At 36.5% G+C, this 19,510-nt stretch overlaps 4 pseudogenes across 3 annotated transcripts; 2 read left to right on the top strand and 2 right to left on the bottom strand.

Annotated features, from left to right (window-relative positions):
* The first annotated feature begins 532 nt into the window (after positions 1–532).
* On the top strand, positions 533–4,943 carry LOC147501164 (aldehyde dehydrogenase family 3 member H1-like; annotated as a pseudogene). The gene is made up of 10 exons (XR_015221247.1): positions 533–842; positions 1,079–1,147; positions 1,243–1,339; positions 2,019–2,226; positions 3,103–3,218; positions 3,318–3,422; positions 3,510–3,682; positions 3,774–3,864; positions 4,047–4,196; positions 4,508–4,943. The product of XR_015221247.1 is annotated as an aldehyde dehydrogenase family 3 member H1-like (transcript).
* A 268-nt stretch (positions 4,944–5,211) lies between these two features.
* Positions 5,212–7,270, bottom strand: LOC147501165 (uncharacterized; annotated as a pseudogene). The gene is made up of 3 exons (XR_015221248.1): positions 6,970–7,270; positions 5,986–6,347; positions 5,212–5,802 (listed from the first exon to the last, which is right to left on the bottom strand). The product of XR_015221248.1 is annotated as an uncharacterized LOC147501165 (transcript).
* Positions 7,271–11,492: 4,222 nt separating this feature from the next.
* On the top strand, positions 11,493–14,615 carry LOC147501166 (uncharacterized; annotated as a pseudogene).
* A 469-nt stretch (positions 14,616–15,084) lies between these two features.
* Positions 15,085–17,688, bottom strand: LOC147501167 (uncharacterized; annotated as a pseudogene). Its single transcript, XR_015219776.1, has 3 exons — positions 16,931–17,688; positions 16,796–16,895; positions 15,085–15,352 (listed from the first exon to the last, which is right to left on the bottom strand). The product of XR_015219776.1 is annotated as an uncharacterized LOC147501167 (transcript).
* Between the last annotated feature and the right edge of the window lie 1,822 nt (positions 17,689–19,510).

A 19,510-nucleotide genomic window follows, 5' to 3' on the forward strand; every position in this document is an offset into this window, starting at 1 on the left:
TGGACATTACTAGTTATAAGTGAAATTGTTGGGTGAAATTAAAATTTTTGTTTTGCATTACATTAGGGTAGATATTCGGTTATGTGTGTTTTCAAGTGAAGATATTTTCTGTCTATTCCGGATAAAGTTGGGTAACAAATGGTAGTTCAAATGGGGTATTAAATTCTAAAAAAAATTTAAGAGGAGTCTTGTAACGGCCTAATTTAAAACATCGTGCACTCAACCATCTCGCGCACTGAGTAGTGGCAGTCAATGCAAATCCCACCACAAACAAAATAAAATATGTGGTAGTGATCAACAGGAATCTTGATGTGGGTACTGAAAAGGATATATACATACATTTTAACATATGTGGTCGACAATAAATGCCAAAACAATCATGTACAAAACGGTTTCCGTACTTTGCTTATTAATCACACGGATGACAACAGCCGAATCTAAAATCTCTGACGTACGTAACTTGTTTTCCCTGACTTCTGACATCCCAACGTTTGTTGTTTTGTTTATATAGACAGATAGATATTATATATCCACTTGGCCTGCAGATTCTTTAAGCTTTGTTTTGCTTGTGCTGTAGTAGAATATCTGCTTCTCTGAGTTTTGAACAAGTTGGTAAAATGGCTGATGAAGAGAATAAGAACAAGAAGTTTGATAGTGAGAGTGCTTCTGTATTGGTTAAGGAGTTGAGAAAGAGTTTTGGGTCGGGTGTAACAAAGAGTTATGAATGGAGAGTGGCTCAGATAAATAGTATTATTAAGATGATGGATGAAAATGAATCAGAGATTGCTGAAGCTCTTGCTAAAGATCTTTCTAAGCCTAAGTTCGAGAGTTTTGTCGCCGAGGTTCGATTTCTTTTTACATCATTTTCATTTATGATTCTAGTTTGAATTGGGTATCAGTTTACTTAATTTTGGGAGATTTGTTTACTGGTCTTGTTATTGTCAATGTTGGTGAGACTTAAAATGTAAAGTAAAACCCTTTGCAACGACAATTTCATCCTTGGCAACAATGGATTTTATGTATTAACTTGTGGTGCATTTTGTGTTTAAAATTTGAGATCTTTAGGCTTGTAGTGCAGATTTCTATGACAAAGACCTCATGTAAACTGGCTCTTAAAGAACTAAAACACTGGATGAAGCCGCAAAAGGTAATGTTATATGAACATCATTCAGTTTGGAAATTGTTTGTCTTTTGACTTATGCAGAAAACGCTATATCATGCAAGATTTTAACATTTTTGCAGGTCAAAACTGAAATTACAACTTTTCCGTCATCAGCAGAAATTGTGTCTGAACCACTAGGAGTTGTATTGGTCATCTCGACATGGAACTATCCTATCTGTATGTAGCAATCATTGAAATCTTACTTACATGCACGCCTATATGTATGACTGTATCTGACTTAAGTGCCTATCAGTATTTAGCAATCCTTGAATGTATACAAAGAATTATGTGCTACTGATTCAAGTTATTCGTGTTTTATCTTTAGTTCCTAATGGTATTGTTCCAGATTTTTGTCACTTCAGTGTTCATCATAACAGGGATTCATTTCCTTTATATGTTTATGAGTAATCAATAAGTCCAAATAGACTGTATATGGTCATATCATATTCCTTTGCTTACCCTGCAACCGTGTTCTTGAACTATCTAGGAATATTGAGTTAAGCTCATTTGCCTCAGCTTTCTACCAAAAGTTCCTTCATTTTCCTTTCTTTTGATTTTGTTCTTTACCTCTTGGAAAAAATTATTTAACTCGTGGCTAAACTATTGTATCCTAATTCTGATCAACTCTTCTTCATTTTTTTCCCTTCTATTGCGCGAATTTGAGTTTGTAGTTTTTTGCTAGATATTAAGGGTTCTTGCTCATTGCCGAACATCTTTTCTAATTTGAAACTCATTCATTTCATTTTTTTCAGGTGGTCTGGTTTTGAAGTTTTGATTAAATCCTCTGTTATATTATCTCTTAATTCCTATGTGACCATGAAATTAATTTTTAAACTTCTCTTCTGTTTCCTTCCAGTGTTATCTCTTGATCCAATCATTGGAGCTGTTGCAGCTGGGAATGCAGTGGTTCTTAAACCATCAGAAATTGCTCCCAAGGCCATCTTCATTACTTGCAAGATTCATAGAAAAATACCTAGATACTTCTTCCATAAGAGTTGTTGAGGGTGTTGTTCCTAAAACAGTTGCACTGCTAGAACAGAAGTGGGACAAAATATTCTACACAAGTTTTAATCCTATACCTTTTCTAGTTGGATAACTGCAATCTAGGATTTTGATTTTCATATATAACAATCAAAATCTACAAGGCTTTAAAATTCTCTATAAATCTTAAATACTACTTTACACAGTCTTAGTATCAATTCCTTGTTATAATTATAGTTTACTAGTTTAGAAAGGAAATTATTTCTTCTGTTGGTAAAGGAAAGTTTACGTGATACCTTTTGCTTGAGACACAGTCTTAGGATCAATTCCGTGTCATAATTATAGTTTAGAAAGGAAATTATTTCTTCTGTTGGTGAAGGAAAGTTTACTTGATACCTTTTGCTTGAGTTGACTGCCTGCTTAGAAATTTTTGAATTCGCTGTGCTTAAGCTCCACTAGGATATAAGGGGAGTGGCTATTTTTTATTTTTTATTTCTCATTCTAATTCATCCTGAAATGAACACATTTAAGATTGATCTTCAGACATGTTTTAAGATAGCTTAACTTTTAGGTGAAGTGTCAGTCATCTTTCCATTGCTACTCCATTTCTGATAGAGTCTCAAGTTTCAGTGACTTAATGTGAGGAGGACAATTGCATGAAAAGGAAATCAGTCTTTGCTTGTTAGGGTATGGGGATTCTAGAGGGTCTTGTATAGACCATGAAAGTGTATATGAGTACACATGTATTGCATCCCTTTGTATTATTCCTAACATTATAGAAATAGTTTTCGTGCTTTCCAGACATGAGGCAGACTTGGATAAAATCCATGAGATGGAGGTTATTTTCAAGTCTTAGAAGCATTTTCCCCTGTCTCTCTCTTCTTAGAACAGCCTGTGGTCACTCATTGGTTGATTTTGAATTTTATATCATAAATGATGGATAATCTCAATTTCTGTAGGTAGTGGTCGAGTGGCGCGTATTATAATGAGTGCGGCTGCGAAGCACCTCACACCTGTAGTTCTAGAGCTTGGAGGGAAATCTCCTGTTATAGTGGACTCGGGCATCGACTTAAAAGTAAAAAATCCATAATTACCTTTGTACATAATTTTCACATTTATTTTGGGTCCCATATTCACTGCTAAAGTAGGCTGACCTAGATTTTGTGATGCAAAGGTTGCAACCAGGCGTATTGCCTATGGAAAGTGGGCATGCAACAATGGGCAAGCGTGCATTGCTCCTGATTACATTGTTACCACAAAAGCTTTTGCTCCAAAGTTGGTATGAATTTCTAGTAGAAGAGATGTACAAGCATTCTGAATAAACCATTTTCGTCTTATTCTTTCATTAACACCATCGTTCTATCAGGTAGATGCTTTACGAAGTACATTGGAGGACTTCTATGGGAAAGATCCTATGGAATCAAAAGAAATATCGCGTGTTGTGAACTCCACTCACTTTGCACGCTTGACAAAGTTCTTGGATGAGGATAAGGTTTCTGATAAGATTGTCTATGGAGGCCAGCGTGATGAAAAACGCCTGTGAGTTTTCCATGACTGCATTGGCTCAAGATATATCTGTCTTAAAAAAACAGATCAGGTTAGACTAATTATGTGTTTGCTGCCAATGCAGAAAAATTGCTCCCACCATTTTGTTGGATGTTCCTCAAGACTCTCTAATCATGCAAGAGGAGATTTTTGGTCCATTACTTCCCATTGTCACTGTGAGAGCCTAGGCTGCTTCTGAAATAACCTTCATCTTTTCTCTTTTTTGTTGTCCTTCTCAAGTTTGATTATGTAAAGATGAGAAAGTGTGTAATTACTCTTCGATCAATCATCTTTTCATCAAGTATCTTGGACTTGAGAAAATGAGAGTAATCTCATCATTCTTCTGGTTTGGATGTAGGTCGACAACTTGGAAGAAAGCTTTGATTTGATTCTATCTAAAGATAAGCCTCTTGCAGCTTATCTTTTCACGAAAGACAAAAAACTTGAGCAGAAGTTTGTTAGCACCATCTCTTCAGGAGGGATGATCCTCAATGACACTGTCATCCATGTAAATATCTTTCCATTATACTATTTAGTACACATGCATGCATATGCAACACAGGGGGAGGGTGCGTGCTATTTGATACAGCAGTATAGGTGTAGGTGTTCACTTTGTTGGTTTTGTTCTCAGATAGGTGGGAATGTGACGTGTAGGTGTTCAATTTGTCGGTTTTATCATCCTAAACTACTTGCTCTAATAAGATGGTACTTGGGTATGTCTGACGCATTGGGAATGGCGAGGAGGGTAATGTCCTTTGGGAATGTGGATCACACTTTTCCAGAGACTAATCATCCTGACTTCTTTTTTATCGGTTGCAGCTTACGGCTCATACGCTACCTTTTGGAGGAGTTGGAGAGAGTGGAGTGGGTGCGTACCATGGAAAGTTCTCATTTGATGCCTTCAGTCACAAGAAGGCAGTTATGTACCGTAACTTTCTGGGAGATGCACCAATGAGGTATCCACCATTTACTCCTCGAAAACAGAGACTTCTGACAGCCCTCCTTACCGGTGATATCTTTGGCGCTATTTTGGCTCTAATTGGATGGTCTAAACTTTGATTGATTGATGGGATTGGTTGTCTTTATCCTCTGTATTATAGGCACTGAAGTGTAAACAAATTGTATTTTAATTCGTGCTTATAGATGAATAATTGATGAGCCTGCATGATGACTGTATGATATGATGAAGTTGTCCACTCGGATTCCTTTTACTAATTGGTGTGCATATTTGAGAATCATATACATTTAGTAAAAACAATTGGTGGTCACCAGAGAAAATGTTAACTATATCATCAGTGAAACTTGTGATCAAGATCCTATAACCATTTTTAAGTTTTTGCATTATCTGAAGTAAAGAAAAAAAAAATGGTTATAGAGATTCCTGATGACATAATTTTTGTTTAGTTGGGGGTGCTGTCTAAACTTGAGCTATATGTTACCCAAGGCCTAGTTTTAAAACCAGGATAGAATCCACTTGTAAAATGGTAACCAAAATCAATCATTCCCACATTACACAGTTGGTATTCTATGAACTATAACATAACTATGTATATCTATATTATATGGTGACTATTGGAAAAATTACAAGATCTGAGTATTGGCAGTCCATGCAAATGCCGCAAACAAAATAAAATCTTCAGAGAAACACAAAAAGGAAAACTAGTTTAGGAGATCAACATGAATCTTGTAGTAGACTAAGAATATCTGAACGTTGTTGATCACTTAAATCTGTTGGAAAATTGATTCTGAATTTAATTCGCATATTTCCCCTCCCCTCCGACTTGGGATTAGGCATGCCGTGGCCTTCAACTATCTTCTCATAACTGGGATGTATGATCTCATCTAACAACAAACTCATCTTCTCGCCACCTAAGAGAGGGATCATTAGAGTGCAACCTGTAAGAGCTTTGACTAACGGAATCTCTACTGCCAAAACCAAGTCATCGCCGTCTCTTTTAAACAAGCCATGTCGTTTCTCATCAATCAAAAATGTAATGTCAGCTGGGAGATATCCCGGTCTCTCATCTCCAATTCCTTCGAATGTAATCTTTGTTCCTTTCTTCCATCCTGGCTTTATTTTTATCCTTAGCATTTCCTCTTCTTGAGCAATTGTCCTGCCATGACAGAAGATTATGAACATCTTAGGAACACTGAATCAGTTCTGAAAAATTTATACCACAAAGTGTTCATCCCTAAGAATATTATGTGGCCAAGACAGTATATGTTTACTGTTTAGACTTATATAGCCATTGGATTTGAGGTTGACATGAGCAGAAGTAACATGATGGATAACGTACCCATTCTGTGTGACGACATCCCTTGTGATCTTGATCTTCTTAACACATCCATTACACAGCTCTTCAAGCGTGCAATCAAGTTTCTTTTCAATGGGCGGTGGTTTTCTTCGGACCGTTGAGTAGGAAAACATGATGGGGTTGGTGTTCCTTCTGCTCACACTTTTTGGGAGAGAGGTTGGAGTGGGCGCTGGTGAATAGGTCCTTCTACTTGCACTTTTTGGTAGAGAACTAGGCATGGAGGAAAATTGGCTAGTCGTTCTTCTGTGGTTGCTGTTAGAAGTTTTAGGTGTTGTAGGATCATCGTCGCTTGAGTCATTAGCAACACAATTGGTACTCTCTTCTTGTTTCTTCCGTTTAAGGGCCTAAAATCAACAAAAGCAAGAAAACTATTGAGTCCATCACACATACTCTTCTCCACATGCTTCTTATAGCTTCTACATAAATAAATGTAATGGAATGCAATGATTTTTATTTTTATTTTTTTAGTTCTATCTTTCGTGGAATCTCAAAGATCGTAATGAACACTGATGTCAGGAAACTTTGGAATTCTATCAGAGGTACCAGCAACACAGAAATTCAGATTTCCTGGTGCAGGGTCATAGAATGCAAGGGAGCAGTATGGCATGAGGTGCAGGAGCAAAGGCGCAAAGCCAAAGCTCGTATTTATCATGAGATAATGGGCGCCCTCACAAGCAGAATCAAACTGGACTGGGGAATGGTGAGACGTTAATATGTTATATACGCACATTACAGAATGTCTTAAGTGATTTTGGTGCAATGGTTGGTTTTAGGAGACAGGTATATCCAGCATGAATGACTCCAACCTACATTTCCAAGTGGTATGACAAAAGTACAAGTTTCGTTGATTCAAAAGCATAAAATGATCAAATCATTTAAACTCTGCATAAACATTTCATCAAGAGAATGGATCAACAAATATTTCATGCCAATCTGTATGACTATAGAAAAGATCAGTGAACATACCGCATATGCTTCATTAATGGATCTAAATTTGATTCAGCTTCTTTTTCGTCGAAGTAGGATTTTTATCAGGATGCCATCTCATGACCAAGGATTTGTAAGCCTTGCAAATGTCGCGCATGGAGGCGCTCTTAGCAACACCAAGTGCATTGTGGAAGTCAGTAGTAGGATGATCTCCCATGGACAAAATTGATCTATTTCTCTCTCAAAGGAGGGAGAATGAGAGAGGGTTGTTTCTTAGGAATGGGAGAGAGAAGAGGACAATAACATCCACCACAACTTCATCCTTTCAACGAGAGGTCATGCAAATATAATGCTTTTTATTAGGCTTAATCCGTTCATACTTAAAAGGAGATAGAATACATCCATATCCAATTTTATCCCACAGTTTTTCAAATTTTAAAATGTAATATTATCCATTTATTTGTTTGATCTTTTCTCAATCATTCGATCAATCAACTGATCTCTAGATGAATTGTTTTTTAGTGCGTGATTATCTTAGAATGATAAGTTTGTAATCTAGATTGGAGGGTGTGATTGGTGTACAACTGTACATTAGTATTTGGTATACTATGTAACAGCATTGTACAATGATATTAATCAGCTAATGAATTAATGTTGTTGTTTATGTAGGTACTTATGTACCAAGCTCAGGCCGTTATGTTTTGGGAACATTTCGGTTACAAGATTACAAAACTGACCAGATATGAAAGCAAAAATTGTCTTTAGTTCTTGGAATGTAAACTGACCAGATTACATTTCGGTTGCAATTGGCCTGCAATAAAAGGAACGTTCTATTATCCTCCTATTGCATCTTTATGGATGAATGAAAGAAAGAGATGATGATCCTATGCATATTCCAGATTCCTATATAAACATTTTGACATTTTGTATACCATGAACTAAGAGTATTTTTAGGAGTGATATCAACCTAGCATTAAACATCAAATTTCCAATAATTTGGTATTTTTTCAACTTTAGGAGAGTCACATGTTGATGAAAACACCAAAAAACACAAAACCAAACACCAAATCGGCCAATATTTGGTTCCAGGTTTGGTGTTGTATCAAATCACTCATGCAGTTTTAGAAAAACAGCGCGGTTTTGCCAACACCGCGTGGGCTTGGGCTGCTAAATGGGCTTCTATGGCACGGTTTTGCCAACACCACCTGGGCTTGAGCTTCTATTGGTGCGGTTTTGCCAACACCGCGTGCGTTTTTTCTGAAAATTAGAACTGTGGTGCATAGAACTTGAGAAATTATGAATTGTGCATAGAAGTTAAGAAATTAAGAATTGTACAATTGAAGAAATTAAAAATTGTAATCCAAAATCGAAAAAATTAAAAAAATTAAGAATTGTGCAATCTAAAATCTATGATTATGATATAATATCCAAAATGGTCCAAAACTTATCATATTACATAAAATTTATTTAGCTCTCTTCTTACGCCCCTTACCACTCGATGGCTCTCCTATCTTTATTTGGATATTCCGAAGCTGCTCCTCTAAGTTCTTAACCTGATAATCAAGATCTTCTCTATCTGCACGAAGGTTAACTACCTCAACACAAGTTCTTCATATCCCCTCGATGTTGTTGCGTGTACACTGTTGAATATCCTCATACGCTTTTCGAGTCTCGTCATACGCATGTTGAGATTGCTGATATGTCTGAGAATATGTCTCCTCTCTTTCTTGGCTATAATGATACACGACAGTCCTCATCCCATCAAACATACAAATATGGTTCTCATATCTTTCCCGAATCTCAGCCTAAAAATCCAAGAAAATATATTGTGAGTACATATTATATATATAATGAATAAGAAAAATAAAATAACTAAACTCACCGTGGTATACTGATCAATCTACGGCTCTAACTCATGGCAACAAGCACGAGGCATCTCAGGAATGGAAATGTAAGTAGCCTCTCCATCAGGTCCACACACGGCAAATATCTGAGGATTACTGGCAGACACAGGGGCTGGATAATATACATTCAGAGGTTGTGGGTTGTAAACAGGCTGTGGTGGATGAGAAATACATAGCTTACGTCTCATCCCTTCCAGGCCCACAAACTCGAAGTTGCTAGCCCGACCAACATAGGGCAACAACGGACCCATGGAGACATGATTCCACCATCTATAATCTTCGACCGTGAGCCCGCTCAATAACAAAGAAGACGCGTCCGCCAAGGACCACCACCGGCATGAACTTCATGAACTTGAGTTCTACCCCACGACTTCGCATCACTAACCTCCTCGCATGGGAGCACATAGAACTCCATAACGTCCGGTCATCTCACTACTAAAAGGGGCTTTTATGATGGCTATTTTTTTCCTATCATGACGATTTCCAGATAACCCATCATTATTTCTATCTCACCATTAATTTTATGGCTTTTGATGTCAAATGTTGACGGTTATAGGTCGGGGCGTCATAAATATATGTGACGCTTTTTTATCAATGTGTCAAGTTAGTGACTAACAATTGTATACTTACTGTTTACTTTATGAATAATGTTAATGTTGACTATTATAGGCTAGCCGTCATAAATATTTTGGAAGTTTTTTATCAATGTGTCAAGTTTGGTGTCTAATTTATGAGTTCATTTTCACAAACATCAAGTAAAAAATTGTCTAACTTTTTCCTTCCAGCATGACCGGTGTTTAATTAATTGTCTGACCATTTGGGAGCAATTAAAAACGAACCCCTTGTAACTGACTGGTTGAGTGAACCGTGAATAAGAATAATTGGATTAAGTCTCGGTCAGTAATAGTATACCCAATTCTTAATAGCCAAACTTCTTATTTTTTTTGGTAACTCAATAACCAAACTTCCCAAACACTACATCAAAACTGGGAATTTAAGATACGGGCTACACTTACAATAGGACATCTATTAACTGTCCTATACTAATCAACGGCCCAAAAACCCTTTTAGACGGCTCCATTGCCTCCAACATCTGTCGCCACAGTATCAAACCTTACAGTCACGTGCGGCAAAAACAACTCTGTGACGTGACAACACACAAACATGCTGCATAATTGGATCGTCAAAGGCGCGGCAGTTGTCAAACGCCAAGGTCTCCACTCAATAGATGATAATGATCTAATATCAATCTGAGCATGAGCCATACAGACATTATTTTTAATCTGCCCCCTGTTACGAGTCAAGTGAGGCCTTGACCAACTACCAAATAATCTAGGGAAGTCAATCATGTCTATGTTAGGACAAAGAGTTGAAAAGTACTCATAAAACCAAATCTCTAAAAGTCCCGTGAATGTCGCATCCGAGGGACTTCTACTTAGAATGTCCCAAAAGCTTTATCTAATGCCGCTATCAATGTGGCATACAACCGAACTACCCAGTCATAATCTCTCATAGCATAAATCGGATACATAAGCATAATATCCCAGTCATACTGTAGAATGACCATTGGGAAACAGAACATGCCCAATAAAAAATATCAAAAATGCCCTAACATACACAAGCACCCTCACTACCAGGTAGAACAGTCAAAGCTAACTCCGCTAAAGTATCAGGATCCAAGAGGGGTTCCATATATGCATCTTAATATGAGATAACTTAATACCGAAGAATCATAAGCATCCGCATCCAAACGAGGAAAACTCATAAGCATACTATCCATATTCTCATAATTTTTATGAAAAGGTATCGGTTGACCTATACCGATACTCAACCCAGAAATCATAGTGAAGTCTAGTGGTGTGAACCCTAACTCCGCACAAGGGAAATGAAATGTATGAGTTCTACTCCACCATCTTTCTACTAAAGCTATGACCACTGCCCAATCAACTTTCTCATAATCCACATCAACCAAAAGACCCAAAGGTGTATACAAAATACTATCTCTAATGTGTACAAACTCATCCAAACTTTTAATAATCTTCTTCCACTCTCTAACACTAAGTAAAGCCGATCTAACTTGATAGTCAATAACATGCTGATATTATGAAAAAATAATAATGTGTATAAGATAAATAATTAATTGGTTCAACTCAACTAATTAATGCATAATATTCAAAATATTTAATCAAAACTAATTAATTACCTGAGTATTAGCCACTGCACTCGACACGTGTTTTGTATCACGTGTAGAAGACAACTTCCATATCAAGTGCTTCACCGGGTGTAAATTGTCAATCGAAATCGTTCATCTGATACTCCAGTACATAGGGATGTCTATCGGTCGGTAGCGACATCCTGTTCGAGGGTTCTTCTCCCCATTGTCTTCTCCCCATTATTCTACTTCCTCGGGTTCTTCTCCCCATGCGCCAATGTCATAAAATTATGTACAATTGTTACTTTTAGTGGCTTTTTGGGCAGTTTGGGTTGCAAGTGTTTATTTTCAGTGGTTTGCTTGACATCTAGCCTATTTTGCTTATAGATGGTAAGATGGGATGCCTAGAATTGTTCAAAAGGCATACTTCATGAATACAGATTAAGTTATATAATGTGATAGGCCTACAAGAAGATCTGTTGATATAAATAAAGGTGGAAATAAGAATGAAGGCTTGCTCCGTCGAACGAACAAAAATATACTTACCGTCCAGTGACAACCGCCAGAGTATAGATATGGAGGGAACCTTGACAACTTGTCGTGTGTGTCAATGTGTGGGAATCTGATAGAAGGGTGATGTGGCATTGGGATTTTTGGATATTAGCCCACCCTCTCAGGATATTTCTAGTATCGATGACCATAATGGGTTGGAAGGTCAGAAATGTGCTAAAAGTGACATTGTCTGAGCTAAAGTTATGGCAGTGAGTCTGGGGTTACTGAGTTCATAAGCCCCACTCGGGAGAGATATTCATTTGTGGTGTGTAGATTTAGAGGCCGGTTTTGATCACCATCAAGATAAGCTTATTGGTCTTGGTTGTTCTTGCAGTAAAAGTGATCTTTACTTGCTCATTATGCTTGTGCATTGAAGTGGTTTGTTAATCCAGGTCCACTGTGTGTGAAATTTGTGGAAGTGTAGCGGTGAATATCAGGCCTTCTGACTTGAAAAGGTTAGGCTTTTAAAAAGACTATGAAACATTAATGCAAAAGACTGTAAGTGGGGAACCAACTCACACACATGTGCGGAGAAATTCTGCTGTAGATCCTGATGCTGTTGCTGGTATTAGGAGACAAAGGCTTAGTGAGATTGCGCTTTGTGGTTCAATATTCATATGACCAACAATAATAACAGTCATAATAGTTCCACAACAGTTTCACAGGGAGTTATAGAACTTTCTGCCAATAACACTATGGAGGGCCTACCAATGAAAATCGTGCTTACCAAGTGGGCTGTTGAAATTACTGGCATTCTAGTTGCTACTGGGTTTTACTGTTACTTGGCATGGTTAATTGTTCGTGGTTGGAAAGGCACGCTTTAGGTGTAAGTTTAATCTGTTATGGATTTTTAAATAGGAAGCTTTTGTATTTTTCATTCTAAACTATTGAGGTGGGGTTTTTTTAGTTTCACTTGTTTATCTTCCATTTGTTCTACATCCCTCCCTCCCTCCCTCCCCCTCCCCTCCCCTTCAAAAAAATCTACACACACACACACACATTTTGTTTCCTTTCGCACTATGTAAAACCAAGTATTGTGCATGGAGAATAGTGGTTTGTCCGATAAATTATTTTTTTGTAAATTTACTTAACCAGTCTGCCCTCCCACTGAGAACTTCTTTTGTATCTTCCTTCCATGATATCATCTTCCTATCTGGTTAAAGTACTTTTCATATTTTAAAATCTTCTTTTTCAGTATTAATATAAGAATAGATCTCCTTACCGGAATATCGATCACATCATGTTCAATGTGATTGAGCTTGTGCAGAATGCGAAAAGGGTATTCTATCAGTTATCAGTAGCTTATGGGTAAACTGAAATAATATGTTAACTTAAATATATTGGGACAAGATCAATATACAACATTTTTATACAACAATTTATACAATGACCTCCATCTCACTCTACAAATATAATACTTATGACTTGGATTTTTGTGGATGCTATCTTCCACCATGGATAACATCCCCAAAATGGGCTCATTTGGAAATTTCTAAAGATGACAAAAGAGGGTTAGAAAATTTTAATCCCGACTAAATAAAATTACATTTTCAAATCAACTTTGAAAGGGTTAGAGATTTCGAATGAGCTCCAAATTTTGTGGATGTGATTTTTTTATAGTGGTAAGATAATACCCACAAAATTTCAGTTTTTAGTTCAACTTAAAAAAAATGGTGTTTGTAGGAATTGCTGTATAAAAGGTGTTGTATACGGATCCCTCCCCTAATATATTTGTCAGTTTTTACCCTTTCCAAAGTTTCTCTTCTTGATATGTTGTATCTAACAAATTCCTTCCTTTTACAATGCAGAGGACTGCAAAAGATGGGCCTTCAGATCCTCCCTTGAGGGTATGTGCACTGACAGTTGTGATCTTCCCGCGCTTTGTAAGTACCTGTTAGTTGTTTGATTTTTTTATGGTATTTGAATATTAACCAGTAGGCTAAAAGTTATTTGTTATTGTTCAACTTAGAGTTGCACAGAGGTCATGGTTCCTTAGTAAACCGACGGAGGTTGAGATTTCCTCAATTAATCTCATTCTCTATACCAATATGATTATCTGCATTATTTATTTGATTACAACACAATCTCATCATGGTTGTATCAGTACCTCACATGTTCATCAGCTTCTTTTCCTTTTGTCGATACCATATTGTAGTATCTCAAATTCTCAAGCAAAAAATCTTTGCCAGGAGATCTCATTGTCTTCATCAATTAGAAAATGCAGCTATATGAAAGCTTAGTTTGAGAGGGTCACAAAAATACTTTAACTTTTAAGAGTCTATTCATATTACTGTCTTTTTTCCCCGCGGATAGATCTTACTCTTTCACTGTAAAGTTAATGGCTTAGTGCTAGGCTCTTATTAATGAAATGAAAATGCTTATTTTAAGTCCTTTTGCTGTGCTTTCTCCATTTTCTTCTTCTTTCGTGGAAATGTATGTTGGGTGCTTCATTACAGTTTCGATCCTTTTGCTTGCAAGTTATTGGTTACTGCTTCCTTTTTGGTGTTGAACACTGAACTGAACTATTTTAGGAGCAAGTGTTCTTTTCTTCAGAAATCCTATGCACCAAGGTTCTTTTTTAACCTGCAGAGGCTTTTGGACTGCAATTGCCAAGAAATTGTGAAATTGTCTATACTAAAACTTTATTTAGTCTTTCTTTGTGTTGTCAGCTTTCAATTGCATATGCTGAGTTGATGAGAGCTAAATTGATTTATTTCATTATGGATATTACAGATAGTGCTTACCAGAATCAAGTATGGACCTGCGCGTTACTGGGCAATTCTATTTGTCTTCTGGTTTCTTGTATTTGGAATATGGGCCACGAACTCATGGTGCACATAAAACATGAAGATATGATTCTCTTTGTATGCTTTAATCCACTAGGTATCATAACTACAAGGCATTGACGCAATTGTTAGATTTCTTCGTCTAGCTAATGAGTATTTTGCTGCAGTAATGCATATAGTGAGTATTTCATTGTACAGCGATCTTTGTGACCCATTCTGTGTTGAATTCAATGTGGTTCTTAGGCCCGTGCTTTGTTGCCAAAGGTTGGGTTTTCAAGTCCACGGGCTGGAAAATAAAACCTTGCAGGCAATTATGGAATCTATTGTATAATATAACATAAAGTGTTTATACTAATGGTTTCTCTGTTATACCTTAAATTTGGTCTGTTTATAATCTGAACTTTGATATCGGAGCAAATATTGGGTACTTGGGTGTGTCGATTGTCTCAAGAACGAAACAGTGGCGTGCAGGAGTCATTTAAACTTATATTGTTAAGGATGTTAACCTATCCGCAACTGTTATTCCTAAAATGCATGTACCTGGAAGTGCGTCACATCATTATTGCTACTACTACAGAAGTTGAAACTGACATAGCTACAAAGTGTTTCTTAGAAGAATACATAGAATGAGTAAGTGGTAGCAATTGCCAATATTTACACATCTAACGTTTGACATCTTCGTGTTTGTCAACTGGTAATGTTAAAATTGATTACAAGGGAGCAACTTTAGGTATAACGCACAGGCTTCATTACATAAGATTCAAAAGAAACGCCCCAAAACTAACTTTGCTGAACTGCTAGTCCTGTTAAAGGAGACTGTAAAAGGATCTAACTCAAGGAGGTTGTGATCCTTTATCACGACCATCTGATGAAAGTTTACCGCCTCTACGTTCTTCTCCTCCGGACATGGTTGAAGATTCATCCATCCCAAGGGATCCTGTCAAAACTGGCGATGTATCAAGTTCCTTCACAATTATGGAATCCACTATCACCCACCCATCATCAGCTAATTCTCTAACCAGCAACACCTGTAAATGCAGATTCAAAACCCAACCTAAGAAACACATAGTAATATAGTAAGATATTTTTTAACTCAAATAGCAAACTTGATAGAAACAGGAACTTCGGTAATCACAAACATTAACAGCATGAGAGAGAGGTTGGATGAGTGAACTGCGAGTGTAATTCGTCAAGACAACGCAAGACCTGCTGCACTCTGCAGAAGCAACGTATACAAACACAAAAGTTTCAACGGGCAGAAAAGGAAAATATTGTCACCTGTTTTTCTTTTCTATCAGTATTTAACTGTTCGCTGGTCTGATATGTAGTCAGCATTCTAGAAGCAGTACTTAGAAAAACAGAAAAATCACTCTGATTCTTATTTGAATTGAAGCCATTCAGCTAAGCTGAAAGTCATATTACCTATTCCTATCTATACACAAATAGATTAGATTTGAAAAAGCTCAAACAATCGAATAGTGCTGATGGTTGAATTTCAGATTCGGATGGATTTGTATTCAAGCTGTCTCCAAAGACTTTATGGGGAAAAAATCAAAATATGATGCAATATTCAGTGTATGACACTACTCCTTTGTCAAAAATTTCGCATAGATGGAATCAAGGAATTTAGGGTGTTACCGCTGATTTTAGCAAGTCAAAAGAAGGCGTTAAGTTTAATATCTTTGGGGTTATTTACAGTTCAAAGATGATATGACATTTTCATCACCTAAACCTTCATTGGACATAACTGACTTTCTAAATTTGATGATTTCAATTCAACCTCACATTTTCTGTTGTTCACTTTTCCGTCTACTGCAAGCAGAACCATGTTGCACAAGAAGATGAGGATGAGTTAAAAGATGCAATCAAGGCTCAATGACATTTTGTCGATCACAAATGATATCTAGGTGACCAAGAAAACCAAAACCTTCTCATCACTACATCACTACCTCACTTAGCAAGGTTTGGGAATTATGTGAAGATTTGAATTTGAGCATAAATATACATAAGAAGATGATTGAGAACGAGATAATGAACAAGAACCACTTTATCCAAATCAATTTTTTTTGCACCGATTTGCATTTATACCAGGAGTCCATGACAAAAGGATATATGTATGTAACAGAGATGTTGAGTAATTGTCAGTTCTAAAATTTATGCTATCACTAATCTACTAAATCATCCTGATATTCAGAATTGGAGCAATCTAAGCCTCTAAGGTACCGCCAAAAGTGTGAAACACGCAACCTTGACAACAACATACTATATGCTAATGTCGATCATATCATTCACATCACGAAACCTAAAAAATTGCCCCTAATGTGTTATGGAAATAGTATATGTCTAGGTTTTCAATCAAAACAAACACAAATGATAACTTTAAAATACACAATACAAACATAATAAAATCTGTGTGCATCGCAAACATAAACAAAATCACTAAAAGAACAAAGAAGTATATAAAAACATACCAATTTACGCGAGGTAGAAGATGTCATCAGTCATGAGAAGTATATACTGCAAAATCCTTAAAGGGGCATTCCTGAAATCCAAACTAGGCAATCTCAACTCCTAATTCTGAATTTCCCATTCTCAGAGGAACTGACATTGCAATTCAAATCTACAATCTCGACTCGACTAGAATCAACCTTCCTATAGAGATACACAGAAACAGGATAGGTAGACCCAAAATTCCCAGAAACAAAAGATGAGCCATTCTTAGTTTTGAACATAGTCCAACCCCTTCCAACCAGAACACTAGAAAACCTCTCCATACTATTAATTCTATCACCACTCACCTTAGAAAAAAAAGGAAAGTGAAGAACAATCCCAAATGTTAATATTGTCATTCACACTCTCATTCTTCTTGAGTTTGCAAAAACCAAGCTTGAAAAAACCTCTAGAGAGATGAACAAAGGAAGTGAGATGAGTTAATGAAGCATTGGCAAAAGAAGGAAAAGGAAGTGGAACAAAATCATTAGACATTGACCATGTGGATGATGATGTCGATGACCACAATGATGGCAGTGATGATGATGAAGAAGTTGATGGCCATGAGAATATGATATGAGAAAGTGAGGGGTTGGGATGTAAGTTCATACCCATGTCTCTAGCTATGGTACATAGTCTATATGTATCTTTGATGACTTCATTTGTTGGAAGAAAGATAAGAAATGGGATGGTCTTTGTTTTTGTGTGAAGTTTTCTACTTTGATGGTCTGCATGTTTATGATTATGTTGATTTGTTAAGTTAATGGTGTGTCCTAAAACTAGAGAACGTACCAGTTTTAGTGAAAGCATCTCTCTTCTCTCAAAACTCTTCACTTACTCTCTCTGCCTCTCTCCTCTTTCACTTTCCCTTTCATTCTTTTTGTCCACATTAAAAGGATGAGTCAAGCATGGTCAAAATTTGAAATTTGGCTTTGGCAGATGAGATTTTGTGTATGTGGTGGCGTGGTGATGCACTAGGCCCCTGGTGTTCACAGTTATTTTGTGAACATTTTAGTGGCCACAATGATTTTATTAGAGAGTTCGTGTCCCTTTAGGCCGAGTCCAATGGTTTTAACCTCTAAAACACTAAACCACAATAGCACAGTATATGCGGTTAGTGGGATAGCGTTGTTCCACCCAATGGTTTTTTTTTGTAGCACGCCACTCACACTGGCGTGTTTTTTTTTTTTTTTTTTTGTAACTGCTGGAGAGGAAAAAAAAATTGTAACCGCTGTTCACACTGGTGTGGCTTGGAGAGAGAAAAACAATTTTTGTAACCACCATTTACGCCCGTGTAGAATTTTTTTTTTTTGTAACCGCCATTCACAATGGCGTGTGGCTTGGAGAGAGAAAAACAAACTTTGTAACCGCTATTCACAATCGGGCGTGTGGCTCTTTTCCGCATTGGCGCCACTTTCGTTTTGGCGTCGCGAGATCATACGCTATATCGTTAAAATTGACTTTATACATAGCTGCGAGACTTATACCGAGAAGAAGCGTTGGTTAGCGATTTCACGCACCATTGGATCACAATTTACATGATATTTAGTGTTTTGCCGCACCATTGGACTTAGCCTTAAAAATTGCAGCACCTTGAAAAAGGGTTATTGACATTGTGACCAAGTATGGGTTTAAAATGGTGTACTTGAAAAAAAAACTTAGTTTGTATTTTAAATAGAACTGGAAAAAAAAAAAAAATGTAAAAACGCGTGACACAAAAAAAACGGGTTTAAAATGATAATATAATAAATAAGGAGTTTGATTTTTTATAAGAGTGGAAAAAGAATAGATACATACAATAAAAGAAAAATAATAATAAATAAAAGAAAATTTAAATACATGAAAGTATCAAATTATCGTTACTCATCCAAATACTAAAATACTAGAAGTTTTAGATTCAGCATCAAAACACTTACTCTAAATAAGATACTACTAATTACCAACCATAATCGCATAATCAAGTACTACAAATAAGTTAATAACTTTAAAATTTCCAATTATTAATAATCCAAAGCAAAATAGAAATATCTCAATAAGTCAATCTAACGCCCACTCTTTAAAAGATAAACTCTAAAACCCTTTTTTTCTTATCGTTTTTCTTTTTAAATTTAAAATAATAATAATAATAATAAAGTTTAAAATGGGAGATTTTCAAAATTTCAGGTTTTAAACGCTTTTTAAGTTTAAAACGCGTTTTTTTTAAAAACTCGGTTTTAAGTTTGGAACAAGATGCCTTGCCAATATCTCGGATTTTAAATGCTTTTTTCTGAATTTGGTGACAATGGTTCTTGACTATCTTTAGAACTCATTCAATCAATATTTTCTACGGAACATTACAAATCTTTTGAATCAATGAAGGAGAATGGCACAAAATATTTTCATTGGACTTTTGCCCCGTGTAAAAGACAAGCATCGAGGCCATCAGGCCCAAGAGATTTTCTTTCTTTGATAGGTCCATTCAATTTCATTAGATCCTCAACGGTTAAATTGTAAGTGACGGAAACTAGGAAGGTGAAGGAAAGTAGGAAACTAATGGCGGTTTTGCTTTTTGTCTAATTTTACGTTTGATCCAACTTTTATTAGGCTTTTTATCTACCCTTCACCAGTGGTTTCTTCCTAGCAATTAGCACTTCGAGCCCACCAAAGCTCGTGGTTTTGTTCCTATCAAATGTCAGTGTGAAAATGTCACACACTCA

Source organism: Coptis chinensis, chromosome 4, assembly GCF_015680905.1.
Source record: "Coptis chinensis isolate HL-2020 chromosome 4, ASM1568090v1, whole genome shotgun sequence".
NCBI classification, from domain to species: domain Eukaryota; kingdom Viridiplantae; phylum Streptophyta; class Magnoliopsida; order Ranunculales; family Ranunculaceae; genus Coptis; species Coptis chinensis.